Source organism: Cucurbita maxima, unplaced genomic scaffold, assembly GCF_002738345.1.
Source record: "Cucurbita maxima cultivar Rimu unplaced genomic scaffold, Cmax_1.0 Cma_Scf00034, whole genome shotgun sequence".
Classification (NCBI taxonomy): domain Eukaryota; kingdom Viridiplantae; phylum Streptophyta; class Magnoliopsida; order Cucurbitales; family Cucurbitaceae; genus Cucurbita; species Cucurbita maxima.
Window position 1 is genome coordinate 973824 of NW_019272050.1, and position 17100 is coordinate 990923.

The window sequence follows — 17100 nt, forward strand, 5'->3', positions numbered from 1 at the left end:
GCGTAGGATGATTGATTACCAGGCAGTTTTGGGCAACAAGAGAAATGTAAATTAATATATTTATAAAACTTTTATATATTTAAATTGGTTCCAACAAATTCACTCATCATTTAAAGTCTTTAAAATTAATTTATGTCGGGTAACAATCTAAGTCCACCGCTAACAGATATTGTCTACTTTAGTCCATATCTTCGTCTGTCAGCCTCACGAGTCTGTTAAGAAAAGATTTTCACACCCTTATAAGAAAGGTTCCATTCCCCTCAACAACCGAGGTGAGATCTCACAATTCATGTATCGCTGTCAGCCACGCAGTTTTAAAACGTAATAAATGTTTCGTTCCCCTCTCCACCCAATATGAGAGCTCACAATCCACCTTTTTTGGGGGTCATCGTCCTCACTAGTATATTGCTCGGTGTTTGACTCTTATACAATTTATAACAGCCCAAGCCCACTACTTGCCGATGTTGTCCGCTTTGGCTCATTACGTATCGTCGTCAGTCTCACGATTTTAAAGCACATCGAAAAAGTTTCTATACCCTTATAAGAAATATTTCGTTTATCTCTCCCATCAATGTGGGATCTCACAATCTACCATCATTAAGGGCTAGTGTCTCACTCGCACATCTGAGCTTGACTCTATAATACAATTTGTAACCGCTCAACCCACCAATAATGTCCATTAATTAGAACAGATTTATGAGCACTATATCGAACCATATGAACATGAACTATTCACAAGGTCTTACGAAAACTATAACAATCAAATTCTAACTTGAAGGTACTTATCTATTAAACAAGCTTTTATGTGATCAACCAAAGCAATAACAAAAGAAATACATAACTCGGCAAGGAAGAACAATGTCTATCTCACTCCCATTTGGTTGTAAGCCGATGAGTATGCCTAAATTCCCAAGTAAGAACCACACTCCCATCCATTCTCTTCAGCACAAACCTCTCAACCAACACATAACACCCAAATCTCCTCCAAATTCCCACCCCTTTCAACTCCTCCCTTCGCCTCACCCTAATCTTCTTCTCTTCCCCTTCTTCAACCCATCCAAACCCCTCTCTCCCCTCCTCCCACTTCACCCTCTCCACAATCGCCGTGCTCAGCCCCACCCCCGCCGCCTCAAACCACACAAACCCATCGCCGCCATACCTCCTTCTGCGCGCAGCCGCCCCACCAGCAACCGAAGCCACCTCCCTCTCCACATAAACATCCACATCCACGCCATTGTTCCCTTCGCTGGAGCTCTCGCATCCAAATATTTCAACCCACTTCCGCCGGAGAGTCATTTCGTAATACGGCGAGTTACTCATCTGAGAACTAACTTCTCCTTCTCGAATGAAGATGAAAGGGCAATACCACTTCCCAACCACCACTGGGTCCGAAGATTTGAGCTCGGGGAGGCGGCCTCGTAGGGATGGGTTGAGACCGAGTGCTTCAGTGGGTTCGAAGTTTTTGAGGGGTTGGGTGTATGCTCTCAAGCCCTTGCGGCTTAGGCGTTTTGGAGGAACCCCGTCCGGTGCCATGGACTTGGTGATGTAACCGTTGGGTCCTCCACAGTATATGTAATCGCTGATTTGGAATTGCTGATATGCATTTTTTGGGTCGAAAAGTTGTGGCGGCGGATCCGGAACGCTGTAGCAGCAGCGGCCGCTTGTTTCTTCTTCCCTTGAACTTGTGCATGCTAGCCTGCGATTCAATTGAAATTTATATAGATCATGTGAAGTTATTCCTAAAAATCTCAGCTCTATTTTTTTTTGATACCCAATTGTTGTAGCGCGGAATACCACAACCAAAAATACTATGGTACCTCATTATTATAGTCAAATGTCACAATTAAAATGTTATGATATTTAATTGTTGTAGCTGAATATCACAATCAAAATATTATGATACCCAATGGTTGTAGCGAAAGCGAAAAGAAAACAAGATCTACCCGTAGTAGCAAATCATGTAACTAAAGATCTCACACTTTCCCACTCTAAACTCTCTCTAAAATAATAATAACAATTTATGTTTATAAATTAAGATTTAATATCTAAAATAAATGAGAATTATGATCGTAATTGGGAGGTACGTACCCTTTTCGAGTTCGAGTGAGAATTGATGATGTAATATTGGTTGGAAGAGAGGGGGAGATTCAGAACTGGAATGAGCACTGCGCGTACCGATTCAGAGTACTCAATTTCTCCTGCGTCAGCGGCATGTGTAAGCCGCAGAATCTTGTTCTGAGGGAACGGCAGTTCCTTCACGGACTCCTTCGTCTTAAACAATCCACAGCACCATCTGGTTTCCGCAGGTTCTTCGTCTTGGATTACCAAAATCCCCGAATTCGGACCCTCCGGCGGCGCCGATGATAAGGACGACGGAGAGTTTCTGTACAGAGAAAGAGGCCTCGTCACGTACATTTTTCCCTTTCGAAATGCGATTTCCGATCCTCTTTCTGATGCCGATTGGCTTCCATTTATCAATTCGGCGAGGGCTATGCCGCTTAAGTCGTGTTGATTAGTAGTCGAATAGCTGCCGGAGAAAGAACTCGGGTGCTTCCGGTGGCTAATTCTCAACCCTAAGGGTTGGTCAGTGTTGTTTTATTCTCTCCCTGCAGAAGTCTCTGACTTCCAAGAGGCAAAATAGATGAAATTTTCTCTCGGTCAAAGTAGATATGAAAGAAGACAACAAAAGCTTAAGAGGATTCAAAGCTAGTTGTGGATACAAAATTGGTGGGCAGAAAAATAAAACATGTCCACAATTATTTTTCACGAGTTTTCATGAGCTTCTCAGATGAGTTAAATATGATTAAACTACCTACTACAATTTAGACAATCTATAACTCGAGTAGGAAGAATTGACAACTAGTCCTACCTCCCTGTATTATATTTTGGATCATTTTAACCATGATAAGTGTAGACGTGATTTTAGTGACCAATCGTACACCTCTGTATTGATACAACAAGAATCATAAAGATCTATCTAACATGAAAACATATAAAAAAGGTTTTAAATAAGCATGCAACCTTGGACAATATGTCTTAGATGAGCGTGACTGGGACATTCAATATGTTTTGGACATGCATGACCGTAACACTACAAATCATGACAAACACAACTCAAATTATTATCTATTCAACTCAATCCAACCCCAACTAAATTAAATATGACAAACTTTTCTCACTCCCATTTGATTCTAGTTTGATGAGTATGCCTAAACTCCCATTTGATTCTAGTTTAAAGACAGCTAATTGGTTGAAGGCATATTTGTACTTGATTTGGTTGATATATTTTCAGCTTTCAACAATGGATACTGGTACACTCGGCTTCCTTCTTACAGCTTAATTTTCTTGAATTTAACATCTTAGCTATCAACTGAGCCATCCTTACGTGGCTGGTTTCAAACCCAAGAGGTTGGATTTATTACTTTCAGTAAGATGTGCTCTTCAAAGTTTTTGTTGGATTCAAGCATGACAATACAGTTTTTACCTTGTGAAAAAGACGAGGAGCTTTCAACCAATGGAGCGGTGCAAGCTCCTCTGTCAAGCTTAAATTTTAATTCACGTTAGTAAAGAAATCAAGTACGAATACATAAAGTTGATTTCGTTTCCAAATAGTAGAAAGAGTAGTTCAAACAGTAAGGATAAACCACGCATAAGCAGAGCACTCAGACAAGAAGATGAGATCAACAGAAAGAAAGACGTCATTTTTTTTCTGTTTATGGAGGGAGTTTCCCTCACTCTGATTAGTGCATCATTTGGGGTACTTGAGATACATTGGCTAGCCGATATTGTTCTCTTTAGACTTTTCTTCAAGATTTTTAAAACGTGTCTACTAGGGAGAGGTTTCCACACCCTTATAAAAGAATGCTTCGTTCCTCTCTCCAACCGGTGTGGGATCTTGCAATCCATCCCCCTTCGGAGCCCAGCATCCTCGCTAACACTCGTTTCTCTTTTCAATCGATGTGCAATCTCACAATCCACCCTCTTCGAGACCCAACATCCTCACTAGCACACCGGTCGATGTTTGGCTCTGATACCATTTGTAACATTTTTTATAAATGTGTGAAAATCTCTCCCTAGTTGATGCGTTTTAAAAACTTTGAAGGAAAGTCCAAAGAAGACAATATCTACTAGCGATGGATTTGGGCTGTTACAACTACGTTCTATCACCTCACATGGTCAAAAACATCTAGAGTAGAATGTGACCCTCCCTCCAAACCCTTAATACCCAACATATGGGGAAAGATGTGCTGTCAACAATGATGATGACATGAGCAACTTCAATACTTCAAGAAGAGAGGTGCTTTCAGATGTAGAATTCAACACCTTTCATGATATAGAATTCAAAACTTTTGGAAGGCTAATTTAAATCATTAATAATAACACTCCAAAGACTTCCAAATTCAAATCATTAATAATAACACTCCAAAGACATAGAAATGGGATCTTGATGTCTGGCTATCAAAGTGTTCGATAAGCAGAAATTGTTAAAGATTATTGAGGAGTAGTCCCACATTGACTAATTAAGAGAAAGATCATGGGTTTATAAGTAAGGAACACTATTTCCATTGGTATGAGACATTTTGGGGAAACCAAAAGCAAAGCCATGAGAGCTTATGCTTAAAGTGGACAATATCATATTATTGTGGAGATTTGTGGTTCCTACCATGGTATAGAGTCATGCCCTTAACTTAACCATGTTATTAGAATTCTCGAGTGTTGAACAAAGAAGTTGTAAGTCTCGAAGGTTTTCTAAGAATGGTGGCTCCTAATTCTAATGAACTAACTAACCAAGAACAGCAACTTGAAGGAACCTTTAGGTAACTAATTTATTTATAATTAGTAATGTATGCGGCACATTTATAGTTTTGAAAGAAGCAAAGAACACAGTAGGACGTGACACTCAAGCTTTATAGATTGGAAACCATCTTTGTTACAAAGTTTAGAGTTTATAGACAGAAAGACGAATACAACCTCACCTTATTTGGCAATTTTAGAAAGGAAAGAGCTCCAATAGATTTGGAAAATCAAAAGAGATAGATATTTACACTACGTTCGGTTAAACCTACAACATTATAATTTAATTATTTTGTGTAAAACACTTTTTTTTCCTCATTTTTTCTTTATTACGTAAAAATATTGGAATAAAAATGTAGTCAATATGTTACTAACTTCAGTCACTGCTTTTATTTTGTCTTTATTATGTCTTACATTTTGGTTTGTCTTCATTGGCAAATTGACTCGGTATAACAAGTTTATTTTATATATATATTTGTGCATGCTCACTTCTGCATGCTCTCGCCATCGAACCATTCACAACTTAATGTATTAATAGGATCCTTTCTAGTTTTCACTGTTATTTTGTGATGCATTCCTTAATAGAATGATTTCTTACCTTAAAGCGGCATTCCTTAATAGAATGATTTCTTACCTCAAAGCATCATAAATCATAGGGAATTGGTTCTTGATCAGTAGTAAAATTTATTTTTATTGCTACTGAGCCAATGATTTGGTCAAGATTTTAAGAAGCTAGCTGACTGCCCCCTAGAATTTAATTGTCCACAAGCTACTTAAATCTTGACCGAATCATCGGCTCAATAGCAAGAAAAATAAAATTTACTGCAGATCATGAACAATTCCCTGTGATTAGAGTAGAATTTATGATGGTTTGATGGAAGAACTCATTCTATTAATAAATGCATCACAGAATAATAGTGAGAGCCAAGGAGGATCCTAATCCATTAAGTTGCGAATGGTTCGAAGGCGAGAGAATACAAGAGTGAGCATGCACAAATATATCTTTAGAATAAACCTGTTATCGAGTCAATTTATCAATGAAGACAGACCAAAAAGTAAGACATAATAAAGACAAAATAGAAGCAGTGACTGAATTAGTAACATATCGGCTACATTTTTATCTCAATATTTTTACCTAACAAAGAAAAATAAGGAAGAAGGAAGGAGTGCTTTACAAAAAAAAAAAATAATAAATAAATTATAATAGTGTAGGTTAACCGAACTTGGTGTAAAAATCTCTCTTTGATTTTCAAATGGGAGCTATTTCCCTTTCTAACGTTGGCCAAATAATTTTATTGTATTGCTCACATGACAAGTTGGTTTGTATTTCATCAAGGTGACCCTGACTTCCATTCACTTGAGTGGACTGACTGTCCCCTATGGTAAAAACGTACACTTTCTTTCTCTCACCATAAAATGCCGTATAATGCCTTGTCTTGGTGTAATTGTACACTTTCGTTCATGTTTCATAATTTTATTGTAAAAATGTACCCTTTAACGAAAGTTTGTTATTCTTTGTCTTGGTGTAATTGTTCTCAGTTGTTATGTCCTTCCAAGTTTCTTGAAGGTCCTTTTATAGGTTGGTCTTTCTCCGGCATGTCCTTATAAACCATAGTCTCTCTTTTAAGATTTCATAACGTTTAGAGTTCTTTAGGACCTTAGACAACATCAGTCCTTATAGAGGTATTTTGGTCATTTACCCCCATTTCTTAGTTTAAGTTCTTAACTTATTTCAAACTCCTTAACTTCTTGGATAAACCTTTGTGTCTTTAAATAAGGTCTTACTTCAAATCCTAAGTTATTTGGAGACTCTTGAGATCTTGTAATAGCTTAGGGTTATCCTAGGAGCATTTTAGAATCATTAACTCTAACCCTAAACATGCTCCAATAACTTTGGAATATTGCATAACTAATAGGCTATATTATAAAATCTTAGGTCATTTAGATTTCATTTGGTTCATAAATCAATACTTATGTATATAGGGGCATTTTGGTCATTTTGTAGTTATCCTCGATTTACTCCCTAAACAAACTCCAATGACCACTAAACTTCAGACATACTCTTAAGATGTCATTTTAAGCCTTCTATTAAAAGTTCATGAGCAATGAAATCCATTTAGTGGATTATTTTAACGTTACTTGATTTTTTAGAAAAACGTCAGTTTAGGTCCTTATTAACTTTCAGTTCTTGGTCTAATTCTTCCATATTTCTTTATATCATACTAAATCTACTGTTCATATTTAATTGCAAGCGACATATTTAATTGCAAGTGGTTCCTATAAGTAAAACTTAGGAAAAGTCCAAATTGGTTACTTACCTCATCGTTGACATTTGGGTTCTTTGTTTTCAAGCTTTCGGTATCCGAATTGCTCAAAATGTTCTTTGGTAGGTCCGTCTTTGAGCACATTTTCAAGAACCAAAGAGAATTTCATGAAAATCAGTCTGGAAGAAGTCTAATTTTAAAGAAAATCAAGGGATGGTCACATTTTAGGCTGATGTGACCGGTTCAACTGAACCGGCAACGTCATCGTCTTCTTTCGCAAACAATGAAAGAAGACATTTTGTGAGAGTGCTCTTCTGCCTAAAAACGTTTACCTTTGGCCCTTTATGCTTACTATTTTTTTTTCAAACCTTTTCAAGAGGCATTGGATCACTATCTTCCTTCGGCTCCTTAACCTTCCTTAAGTCTTTCCTTGGACCCCTTAAACCTTGAACAACTTAAACTTACTAGGGTCTTACAAATTCTCCTCCTCTCAAGAACTTTCATTCAAAAAAATTTCCTAAGTCATGTCCTTCAAGTTTCTTGAGGGTCTTTTTATAGGTGGGTCCTTCTCCGACATGTCTTTATAAACCTTGGCTTATACCACAGACATGTTTTAGTTCCCATGAAATCTTACATAATTATCCTTAAGATCCTACATAATTCTTGCTTTAACGTTTAGAGTTCCATATAGCCTTAGAAAACATCTTAAGGTCCTTATAGGGTACTTTGGATCTGTTGGTCTTCATCCTTTCCTTGGATCTCTTAAACGTTGAACAGCTTAAACTAGCTTAATAGGCAGTCTTACAAATTACCCTCCCATCAAGAACTTTCATTCCGGAAAGTTCGTTATTCTTACCTTGCCTTGGTGTAATTGTCTCTAGTTACGTCCTTCCAATTTTCTTGAGGATCCTTTTATAGGTTGGTCGTTCTCTGGCGTGTCCTTATAAACCTTAATCTCTTCTTTTGGCCCTTAACCTTCTGACCAACTTTAAACTACTAGGGAGTCTTACAAATTCTCCTCCTTTTAAGAACTTTCATTCCGTAAAGTTTGCTATTCTTACCTTGCCATGGTGTAATTCTCCTTAGTTATATCCTTCCAAGTTCCTTGAGTAATTCTCCTTAGTTATGTCCTTCCAAGTTCCTTGAGGGTCCTGTTAAAGGTTGGTCCTTCTCAAGAAAGTCCTAATAAACCGCAATATCTCTTTCGGCCCCCTTAACCTTCCTTAAGTCTTAATCCTTTCCTCGGATCCTTTAAACCTTGAACAACATAAACTTACTAGGGAGTCATAACTTTTCCTCCTCTCGAGAACATCATTCTGGAAAGTTCACTATTCTAACCTTGCCTAGAGGTAATTGTCCTTAGTTATGTCCTTCCAAGTTTCTTGAGGGTCCTTTTATAGGTTGGTCCTTCTCCGGCATGTCTTTATAAACCTTCATCTCTTCAATCGACCCCTTAACCATTCTTGGGTCTTAATCCTTTCCTTGGATCCCTTAAACCTTGACCAACTTAAACTTACTAGGGAGTCTTACAAATTCTCCTCCTCTCAAGAACTTTCATTCCGAAAAGTTCGCTATTATTACCTTGTCTTGGTGTAATTGTCCTTAGTTATGTCCTTCCAAGTTTTTTTAGGGTACTTTTATAGGTTGGTCCTTCTCCAGCATACCCTTATAAACCTTAATCTCTTTTTTCGGCCCCTTAACCTTCCTTGGGTCTTAATCCTTTCCTTGGATCCCTTTAAACTTTTGCAACTTAAACTTACTTGGGATTTTACAAATTCTCCACCTCTCAAGAACTTTCATTCCGGAAAGTTTGCTATTCCTACCTTGCCTTGGTGTAATTGTCCTTAGTTACGTCCTTCCAAGTTTCTTGAGGGTCCCTTTATAGGTTGGTCCTTCTCCAGCATGTCCTTATAAACTTTAATCTCTTCTTTCGGCCCCTTTAACCTTCCTTGAGTCTTAATCCTTTCCTTGGATCCCTTAAACCTTGAGCAACTTCAACTTACTAGGGATTCTTACAAATTCTCGTCCTCTAAAGATCTTTCATTCTGGAAAGTTCACTATTCTTGCCTTGCCTTGGTTTAATTTTCCTTAATTATGTCCTTCCAAGATTCTTGAGGATCCTTTTAAATTCCTTCTCCAACATATCCTTATATAAATCTTGGCTGGCACCATAAACATAGTTCTGCATAATTATTCTTAAGATCATACATAGGTATCTTTTAAGATTTCATAACGTTTAGAGTTCCTGAGTGTCTTAAAAAACATCTTAAGGTCCTTATAACAATACTTTTGGTCATTTACAATTCATTTCTAGGTTTAAGTTAACTAACTTCAAACTCCCTAACTTCATTGGTAACCTTTGTGAACTTAAATAAGGTCTTATTCAAATCCTAAGTCTTCTTACCTTGTGTTAGTGTAATTGTCCTTAGCTAGCTACAAGATTTTACTTAATTTTTGACTACCCTTGGTCATCCAGAATACATTAAATTAAAATCCGTCATTGTGGGTCTTAATCCTTTCGTTGGATCCCTTAAACCTTGAGCAACCTAAACTGACTAGGGAGTCTTACAAATTCTCCTCCTCTCCAGAACTTTCATTCTAGAAAGCTCCCTATTCTTACCTTGCCTTGGTGTAATTATTCTTAGTTATGTCCTTCAAAGTTACTTGAGGGTACTTTTATAGGTTGGTCCTCTGGCATGTCCATATAAACCTTCATCTCTTCAATCGGCCCCTTAACCTTTCTTGGGTCTTAATCCTTTCCTAGGATCCCATAAACCTTTTGCCACTTAAACTTACTAGGGAGTCTTAAAAATTATCCTCCTCCCAAGAACTTTCATCATTTCAGAAAGTTTGTTATTCTTACCTTGCCTTGGTGTAATTATCCTTAGTTATGTCCTTTAAAGTTTCTTGAGGGTCCTTTTACAGTGTGGTCCTTCTCCCACATGTCCTTATAAACCTTAATCTCTTCTTTTGGCCCCTTAACCTTCCTTGGGTCTTAATCCTTTCCTTGGATCCCTTAAACCTTGAGAAAATTAAACTTACTACGGAGTCTTACAAATTCTCCTCCTCTCAAGAACTTTCATTCCGGAAAGTTCGTTATTCTTACCTTAACTTGGTATAATTATCCCTAGCTATGTCCTTCCAAGTTTCTTGAGGGTCCATTTATAGGTAGGTCCTTCTCCGGTATGTCCTTATTAACCTTAATCTCTTCTTTCGGCCCCCTAACCTTCCTTCAATCTTAACCTCTCCGTGGATCCCTTAAACCTTGAGCAACTTAAACATTCCGGAAAGCAAGCTATTCTTACCTTTCCTTGGTGAGATTGTCCTTAGTTATCTCCGTCCAAATTTCTTGAGAGTCCTTTTATAGGTTGGTCCTACTCCGGCATGTCCTTATAAACCTTAATCTCTTCTTTTGAACCCTTACTTAACCTTCCTTGGGTCTTAATCCTTTACTCGGATCCCTTAAACCTTGAGCAACTTAAACTTGCTAGGGCGTCTTGCAAATTCTCCTCCTCTCAAGAACTTTTATTCCGGAAGATTGGTATTCTTACCTTGCCTTGTTGTAATTGTTGTTAGCTATGTCCTTCCAAGTTTCTTGAGGGTTCTTTTATAGGTTGGTCATTCTCCGGCATGTCCTTATAAATCGTTACTTCTTTCGGCCCCTTAACCTTCCTTGAGTCTTATCCTTTCCTTTGATCCCTTAAACCACGAACAACATAAACTTACTAGGGAGTCTTATAAATTTTCACCCTCTAAAGAACTCTCATTCCGTAAAATTCGGTATTCTTACCTTGTCTTGGGGTAATTGTCCTTAATTTTGTCCTTCCAAGTTTCTTGAGAGTCCTTTTATAGGTTGGTACTTCTCCAACATGTCCTTATAAACCTTCATCTCTTTTATCGGCCCTTTTTGGGTCTAATTCCTTTCCTTGGATCCCTTGAACCTTGAGAATCTTAAACTTACTACGGGGACTTGCAAATTCTCCTCCTCTTAAGAACTTTTATTCTGGAAAGTTCGGTATTCTTACCTTGTCTTGGTGTAATTGTCCTTAGTTATGTCCTTCCATGTTTTTTTTAGGAACCTTTTATAGGTTGGTCATTATCCGACATGTCACTATAAACATTAATCTCTTCTTTCGGCCCCTTAAACTTCCTTTGATCTTAATCCTTTCTTTAGATCCCTTAAACCCAGATCAACTTAAACTTACTAGGGAGTCTTACAAATTTTCCTCCTCTCAAGAACACTTACCTTGCCTTGGTGTAATTATCCCTAATTATGTCCTTCCAAGTTTCTTGAGGGCCCTTTTATAGGTTGGTCCTTCTCCGGCATGTCATTATAAACCTTAATCTCTCCTATCGGCCCCGTAACCTTTCTTGGGTCTTAATCCATAACTTGGATCCCTAAACCTTGACCAACTTAAACTTAGTACGGAGTCTTACAAATTCTCCTCCTCTCAAGAACTTATATTCCGGAAAGTTCGCTATTCTTACCTTGCCTTGGTGTAATTGTCCTAAGTTATGTCCTTCAAAGTTTCTTGAGGATCCCTTTATAGGTTGGTCCTTCTTTGGCATGTCCTTATAAACCATAATCACTTCTTTTGGCCCCTTAACCTTCCTTGGGTCTTAATCCTTTCCTGGGATCCCTTAAACCTTAACCAACTTAAACTTACTAGAAAGTCTTACAAATTTTCCTCATCTCAAGAACTTCCATTCCCGAAAGTTTGCTATTCTTACCTTGCCTTGGTGTAATTGTCCTTAGTTATGTTCTTCGAAATTTCTAGAGGGTCCCTTTATAGGTTAGATTGGCCCTTCTCCGGCATTCCGGAAAGTTCGCTATTCTTACCTTGCCTTGGTGTAATTGTCCTAAGTTATGTCCTTCAAAGTTTCTTGAGGATCTTGGTCCTTCTTCGGCATGTCCTTATAAACCATAATCACTTCTTTTGGCCCCTTAACCTTCCTTGGGTCTTAATCCTTTCCTTGGATCCCTTAAACCTTAACCAACTTAAACTTACTAGAGAGTCTTACAAATTTTCCTCATCTCAAGAACTTCTATTCCCTAAAGTTTGCTATTCTTACCTTGCCTTGGTGTAATTGTCCTTAGTTATGTCCTTCGAAATTTCTAGAGGGTCCCTTTATAAGTTAGATTGGCCCTTCTCCGGCATGTCCTTATAAACCTTTATCTATTCTTTTGGCCCCTTAACCTGCCTTGGGTCTTAATCCTTTCCTTGGATCCCTTAAACCTTAACCAACTTAAACTTACTAAAGAGTCTTACAAATTTTCTCCATCTCAAGACTTCCATTCTCAAAAGTTTGCTATTCTTACCTTGACTTGGTTTAATTGTCCTTAGTGATGTCCTTTCAAGTTTATTGGGGTCCTTTAATAGGTTGGTCCTTCTCAGGCATGACCTTAAAAACCATAATCTCTTCTTTCAACCCCTTAACCTTCCTTGGGTTTTAATTCATCCTTTGGAATCCTTAAACCTTGAGCAACTTAAACGTACTAGGGAGTATTAGAAATTTTCCTCCTCACAAGAACTTTCATTCCGGAAAGTTCTCTATTCTTACCTTGTCTTGATGTAATTATCCTTAGTTATGTCTTTTCAAGTGTCTTGAGAGTCCTTTTTATAGGTTGGTCCTCTTGCATGTCCTTATAAACCTTAATCTCTTCTTTTGGCCCCTTAACCTTCCTAGGGTCTTAATCCTTTCCTAGGATCCCTTAAACCTTTCGCCACTTAAACTTTCTAGGGAGCCTTACAAATTCTCCACCTTGCTACCTCTCAAGAACTTTCATTGGAAAGTTCTCTATTCTTACCTTATCTTGGTGTAATTATACTTAGTTATGTCCTTTCAAGTTTCTTGAGGGTCCTTTTTATAGGTTGGTCCTTCTGTTGCATGTCCTTATAAACCTTAATCTCTTCTTTCGGCCCCTTAACCTTCCTGGGTCTTAATCCTTTCCTAGGATCCCTTAAACCTTTTGCAACTTAAACTTTGTAGGGAGTCTTACAAATTCTCCACCTCTCAAGAACTTTTATTCCGGAAAGTTCTCTATTCTTACCTTATCTTGGTGTAATTATCTTTAGTTATGTCCTTTCAAGTTTCTTGAGGGTCCTTTTTATAGGTTTGTACTTCTCTTGCATGTCCTTATAAACCTTAATCTCTTCCTTCGGCCCCTTAACCTTCTTGGGTCTTAATCCTTTCCTAGGATCCCTTAAACCTTTTGCAACTTAAACTTTGTAGGGAGTCTTACAAATTCTCCACCTCTCAAGAACTTTCATTCCTGAAAGTTCTCTATTCTTACCTTGTCTTGGTGTAATTATCCTTAGTTATGTGCTTTCAAGTTTCTTGAGGGTCCTTCTTATAAGTTGGTCCTTCTCTTGCATGTCCTTATAAACCGTAATCTCTTCTTTCGGCCCCTTAACCTTCATGGGGTCTTAATCATTTTCTTGGATCCCTTAAACCTTTTTCAACTTAAACTTACTAGGGAGTCTTACAAATTCTCCACCTCTCAAGAACTTTCATCCCGGAAAGTTCTCTATTCTTACCTTGTCTTGGTGTAATTATCCTTAGTTATGTCCTTTCAAGTTTCTTGAGGGTCTTTTTTATAGGTTGGTCTTTCTCTTGCATGTCCTTATAAACCTTAATCTCTTCTTTCGGCCCCTTAACCTTCTTGGGGCTTAATCCTTTCCTTGGATCCCTTAATCCTTTTGCAACTTAAACTTACTAGGGAGATTTACAAATTCTCCACCTCTCAAGAACTTTCATTCTGGAAAGGAGAAAGTTCTCCTTTCTTACCTTTTCTTGGTGTAATTATCCTTAGTTATGTCCTTTCAAGTTTCTTTAGGTTCCTTTTTATAGGTGGGTCCTCTTGCATCTCCTTATAAACCTTAATCTCTCCTTTTGGCCCCTTAACTTTCCTAGGCTCTTAATCCTTTCCTTGGATTCCTTAAACCTTTATAAACCTCATTGGCACACCGGCCGGTGTCTGACTCTGATGCCATTTACAATATTCTTTATAAGGGTGTGAAAATATCTCCATAGCAGATGCGTTTTAAAAATTTTGAAGAAAAGCAAAAAAAAAAAGTCCAAAAAGGACAATATCTGCTAACGGTGGGCTTAGGTTGTTACAACTAGGTTCTATATCTCACATGGTCAAAAACATCTCGAGTAGAATGTGTCCCTCCCTCCAAACCCTTAATATCCAACATATGGGGAAATACATGCCGTCAACAATGATGATGACATGAGCAACTAGATGTGCTTCCAGATGTAGAATTCAACCCCTTTCATGATATAGAATTCAAAACTTTTGGAAGGCTAATTCAAATGTTAATAATAACATTCCAAAAACATAGAAATGGGATTATGATGTCTGGATAAGCCGAAAGTGTTGAGGATTATTGAGGAGTAGTTGCACATTGGCTAATTAAGAGAAAGATTATGTGTTTATAAGTAAAGAATACTATCTCCATTGGTATGAGATATTTTGGGAAAACCAAATGTAAAGCCAGGAGAGATTATGCTCAAAGTGGACAATATTATATCATTGTGGAGATTTGTGGTTCCTATCATAGTATCAGAGTCATGCTCTTAACCATGTTATTAGAATTCTCAAATGTCGAACAAAGAAGTTGCAAGTCTCGAAGGTTTTCTAAGAATGGTTGCTCCTAGTTTTAGTGAACTAACTAGCCCGTAACTAACTAATTTATTTATAATTAGTAATGTATGCCGCACATCTATAGTTTTGAAAGAAATAACAATTTCTATATTCTAAAAAGCAGGCCAAGAATAACTATTGAAACATGGCTTTCTGTTTAACAAAAATTTTTGTTCAAGAAACAAATTCCTAATGCTGTCATTTTTTAAGGCTAGAAGTGCCAAAGAACCAAGTAGGACGTGACACTCGAGCTTTGTAGATTGGAAACCATCTTTGTCACAGAGTTTAGAGTTTATAGATAAAAAGACGAATGCAAATCAACTTGTCAGGTAAGCAATACAAGAAAATTATTTGGCAATGTTAGAAAAGGAAAGAGCTCCAATAGATTTGAAAATCGAAAGAGAGAGATTTTGACACCACGTTTGGTTGAACCTACAACATTATAATTTAATTCTTTTGGTATAAAACGCTTTTTTTTTCTTATTTTTCTCTGTTACGTAAAAGTATTGGGATAAAAATGTAGCCAATATGTTACTAACTTCCGGCACTGCTCTTATTTTGTCTTTACTATGTCTTACGTTTTGGTCTGTCTTTATTGATAAATTGACTCTATATAACATGTTCATTCTATATATATTTATGCATGCTCACTTCTGTATTCTCTCGTCATCGAACAATTCACAACTTATTATATTAGTAAGATTCTCTCTAACTCTCACGGTTAATTTGTGATGCATTTTTTAATAGAATAAGTTTTACATCAAACCATCCTAAATTCCACTCTAATCCGAGTGAATTTCTCTGGTTCAGCAGTAAAATTTATTTTTCTCGCTATTGAGCCGATGATTCGGTCAAGATTTAAGAAGCTTGTGGACAATTAAATTCTAGGGAAATCAGCTAGCTTCTTAAATATTGACCAAATCATCGGCTTAGTAGAAAGAAAAATTACTGCTGAACAAGAGAAATTCACTCTGATTAGAGTAGAATTTAGGATGGTTTGAGGTAAGAACTCATTCTATTAAGAAATGAATCACAAAATAACCGTGAGAGCCAGAGAGGATCCTACTAATATATTAAGTTGGGAATGGTTCGATGGCGAGAGCATACAGGAGAGAGCATGCACAAATATATATAGAATAACATGTCATACCGAGTCAATATGTCAATGAAGACAAACCAAAACGTAAAACATAGTAAAGACAAAATAAAAACAGTGCATAAAGTTAGTAATATATTGACTACATTTTTATTCCAAGATTTTTAAGTAACAAAGAAAAATAAGAAAAAGAGTGTTTTACACCAAAAGAATTAAATTACAACATGGTAGGTTCAACGTGGTGCAAAAATCATCTCTCGATTTTCAAATCTAGAGGAGCTCTTTCCCTTTCTAATATTGCCAACTAATTTTCTTGTATTGGTCGCAGGACAAGTTCGGTTTGCATTCATCAAAGTGACCAAGCCATGAGTTCCACTCAAGGTAGTTGACGGACTGCCCTAGAATTTTATTGTAAAAATGTACCCTTTCTTTCTCTCACCATAAAATTTTTCATGTGAGGCACGTGCACTATGATTTATGCCAAGAATGTTTCACAAGTTAACTGCCATATGATGCCCTTTGTCTTGGTACACTTTCGTTCATGTTTCATAATTTTATGGTAAAAATGTACCCTTTAACGAAAGTTCGTTATTCTTTGCCTTGGTGTAATTGTCCTTAGTTATGTCCTTCCAAGTTTTTTGAGGGTCCTTTTATAGGTTGGTCCTTCTTCGGCATGTCCTTATAAACCATAGTCTCTCTTTTAAGATTTCATAACGTTTAGAGTTCTTTAGGACCTTAGAAAACATCGGTCCTTATAGAGGTACTTCGGTCATTTACCACCCATTTCTTGGTTTAAGTTCTTAACTTATTTCAAACTCCTTAACTTCTTGGATAAACCTTTGTGTCCTTAAATGAGGTTTTACTTCAAATCCTAAGTCATTTGGAGACCCTTTGGATCTTGTAATAGCTTAAGGTTATCCTAGGAGCATTTTAGAATCATTAACTCTTCATTTAACCCCATAAACATGCTTCCAAAAACTTTGGAGTCTTGCATAATCAATAGGCTATATATAAATTTTTAGGTCATTTAGATTTCATTTGGTTCATAAATCAACACTTACGTATATAGGGGCATTTTGGTCATTTTGTAGTTATCCTCGGTTTACCCCTAAACAAACTCCAATGACCACTAAAGTTCATGCATATTCTTAAGATGTCATCTTAAGCCTTCTATTAAAAGTTCATGAGCAACAAAATCCATTTAGTGGGTTATTTTAACGTAACTTGATTTTTTAGAAAAACGTCAGCTTAGGTCCTTATTAACTTTCAACTCTTCTCCATATTTCTTTATATCA

The 17100-nt window shown here is 37.1% G+C and overlaps 1 pseudogene; it reads right to left on the reverse strand.

Annotated features, from left to right (window-relative positions):
- Positions 1 to 673: 673 nt before the first annotated feature.
- LOC111467642 overlaps positions 674 to 17100 on the reverse strand; it is a 33474-nt pseudogene continuing 17047 nt past the window's right edge.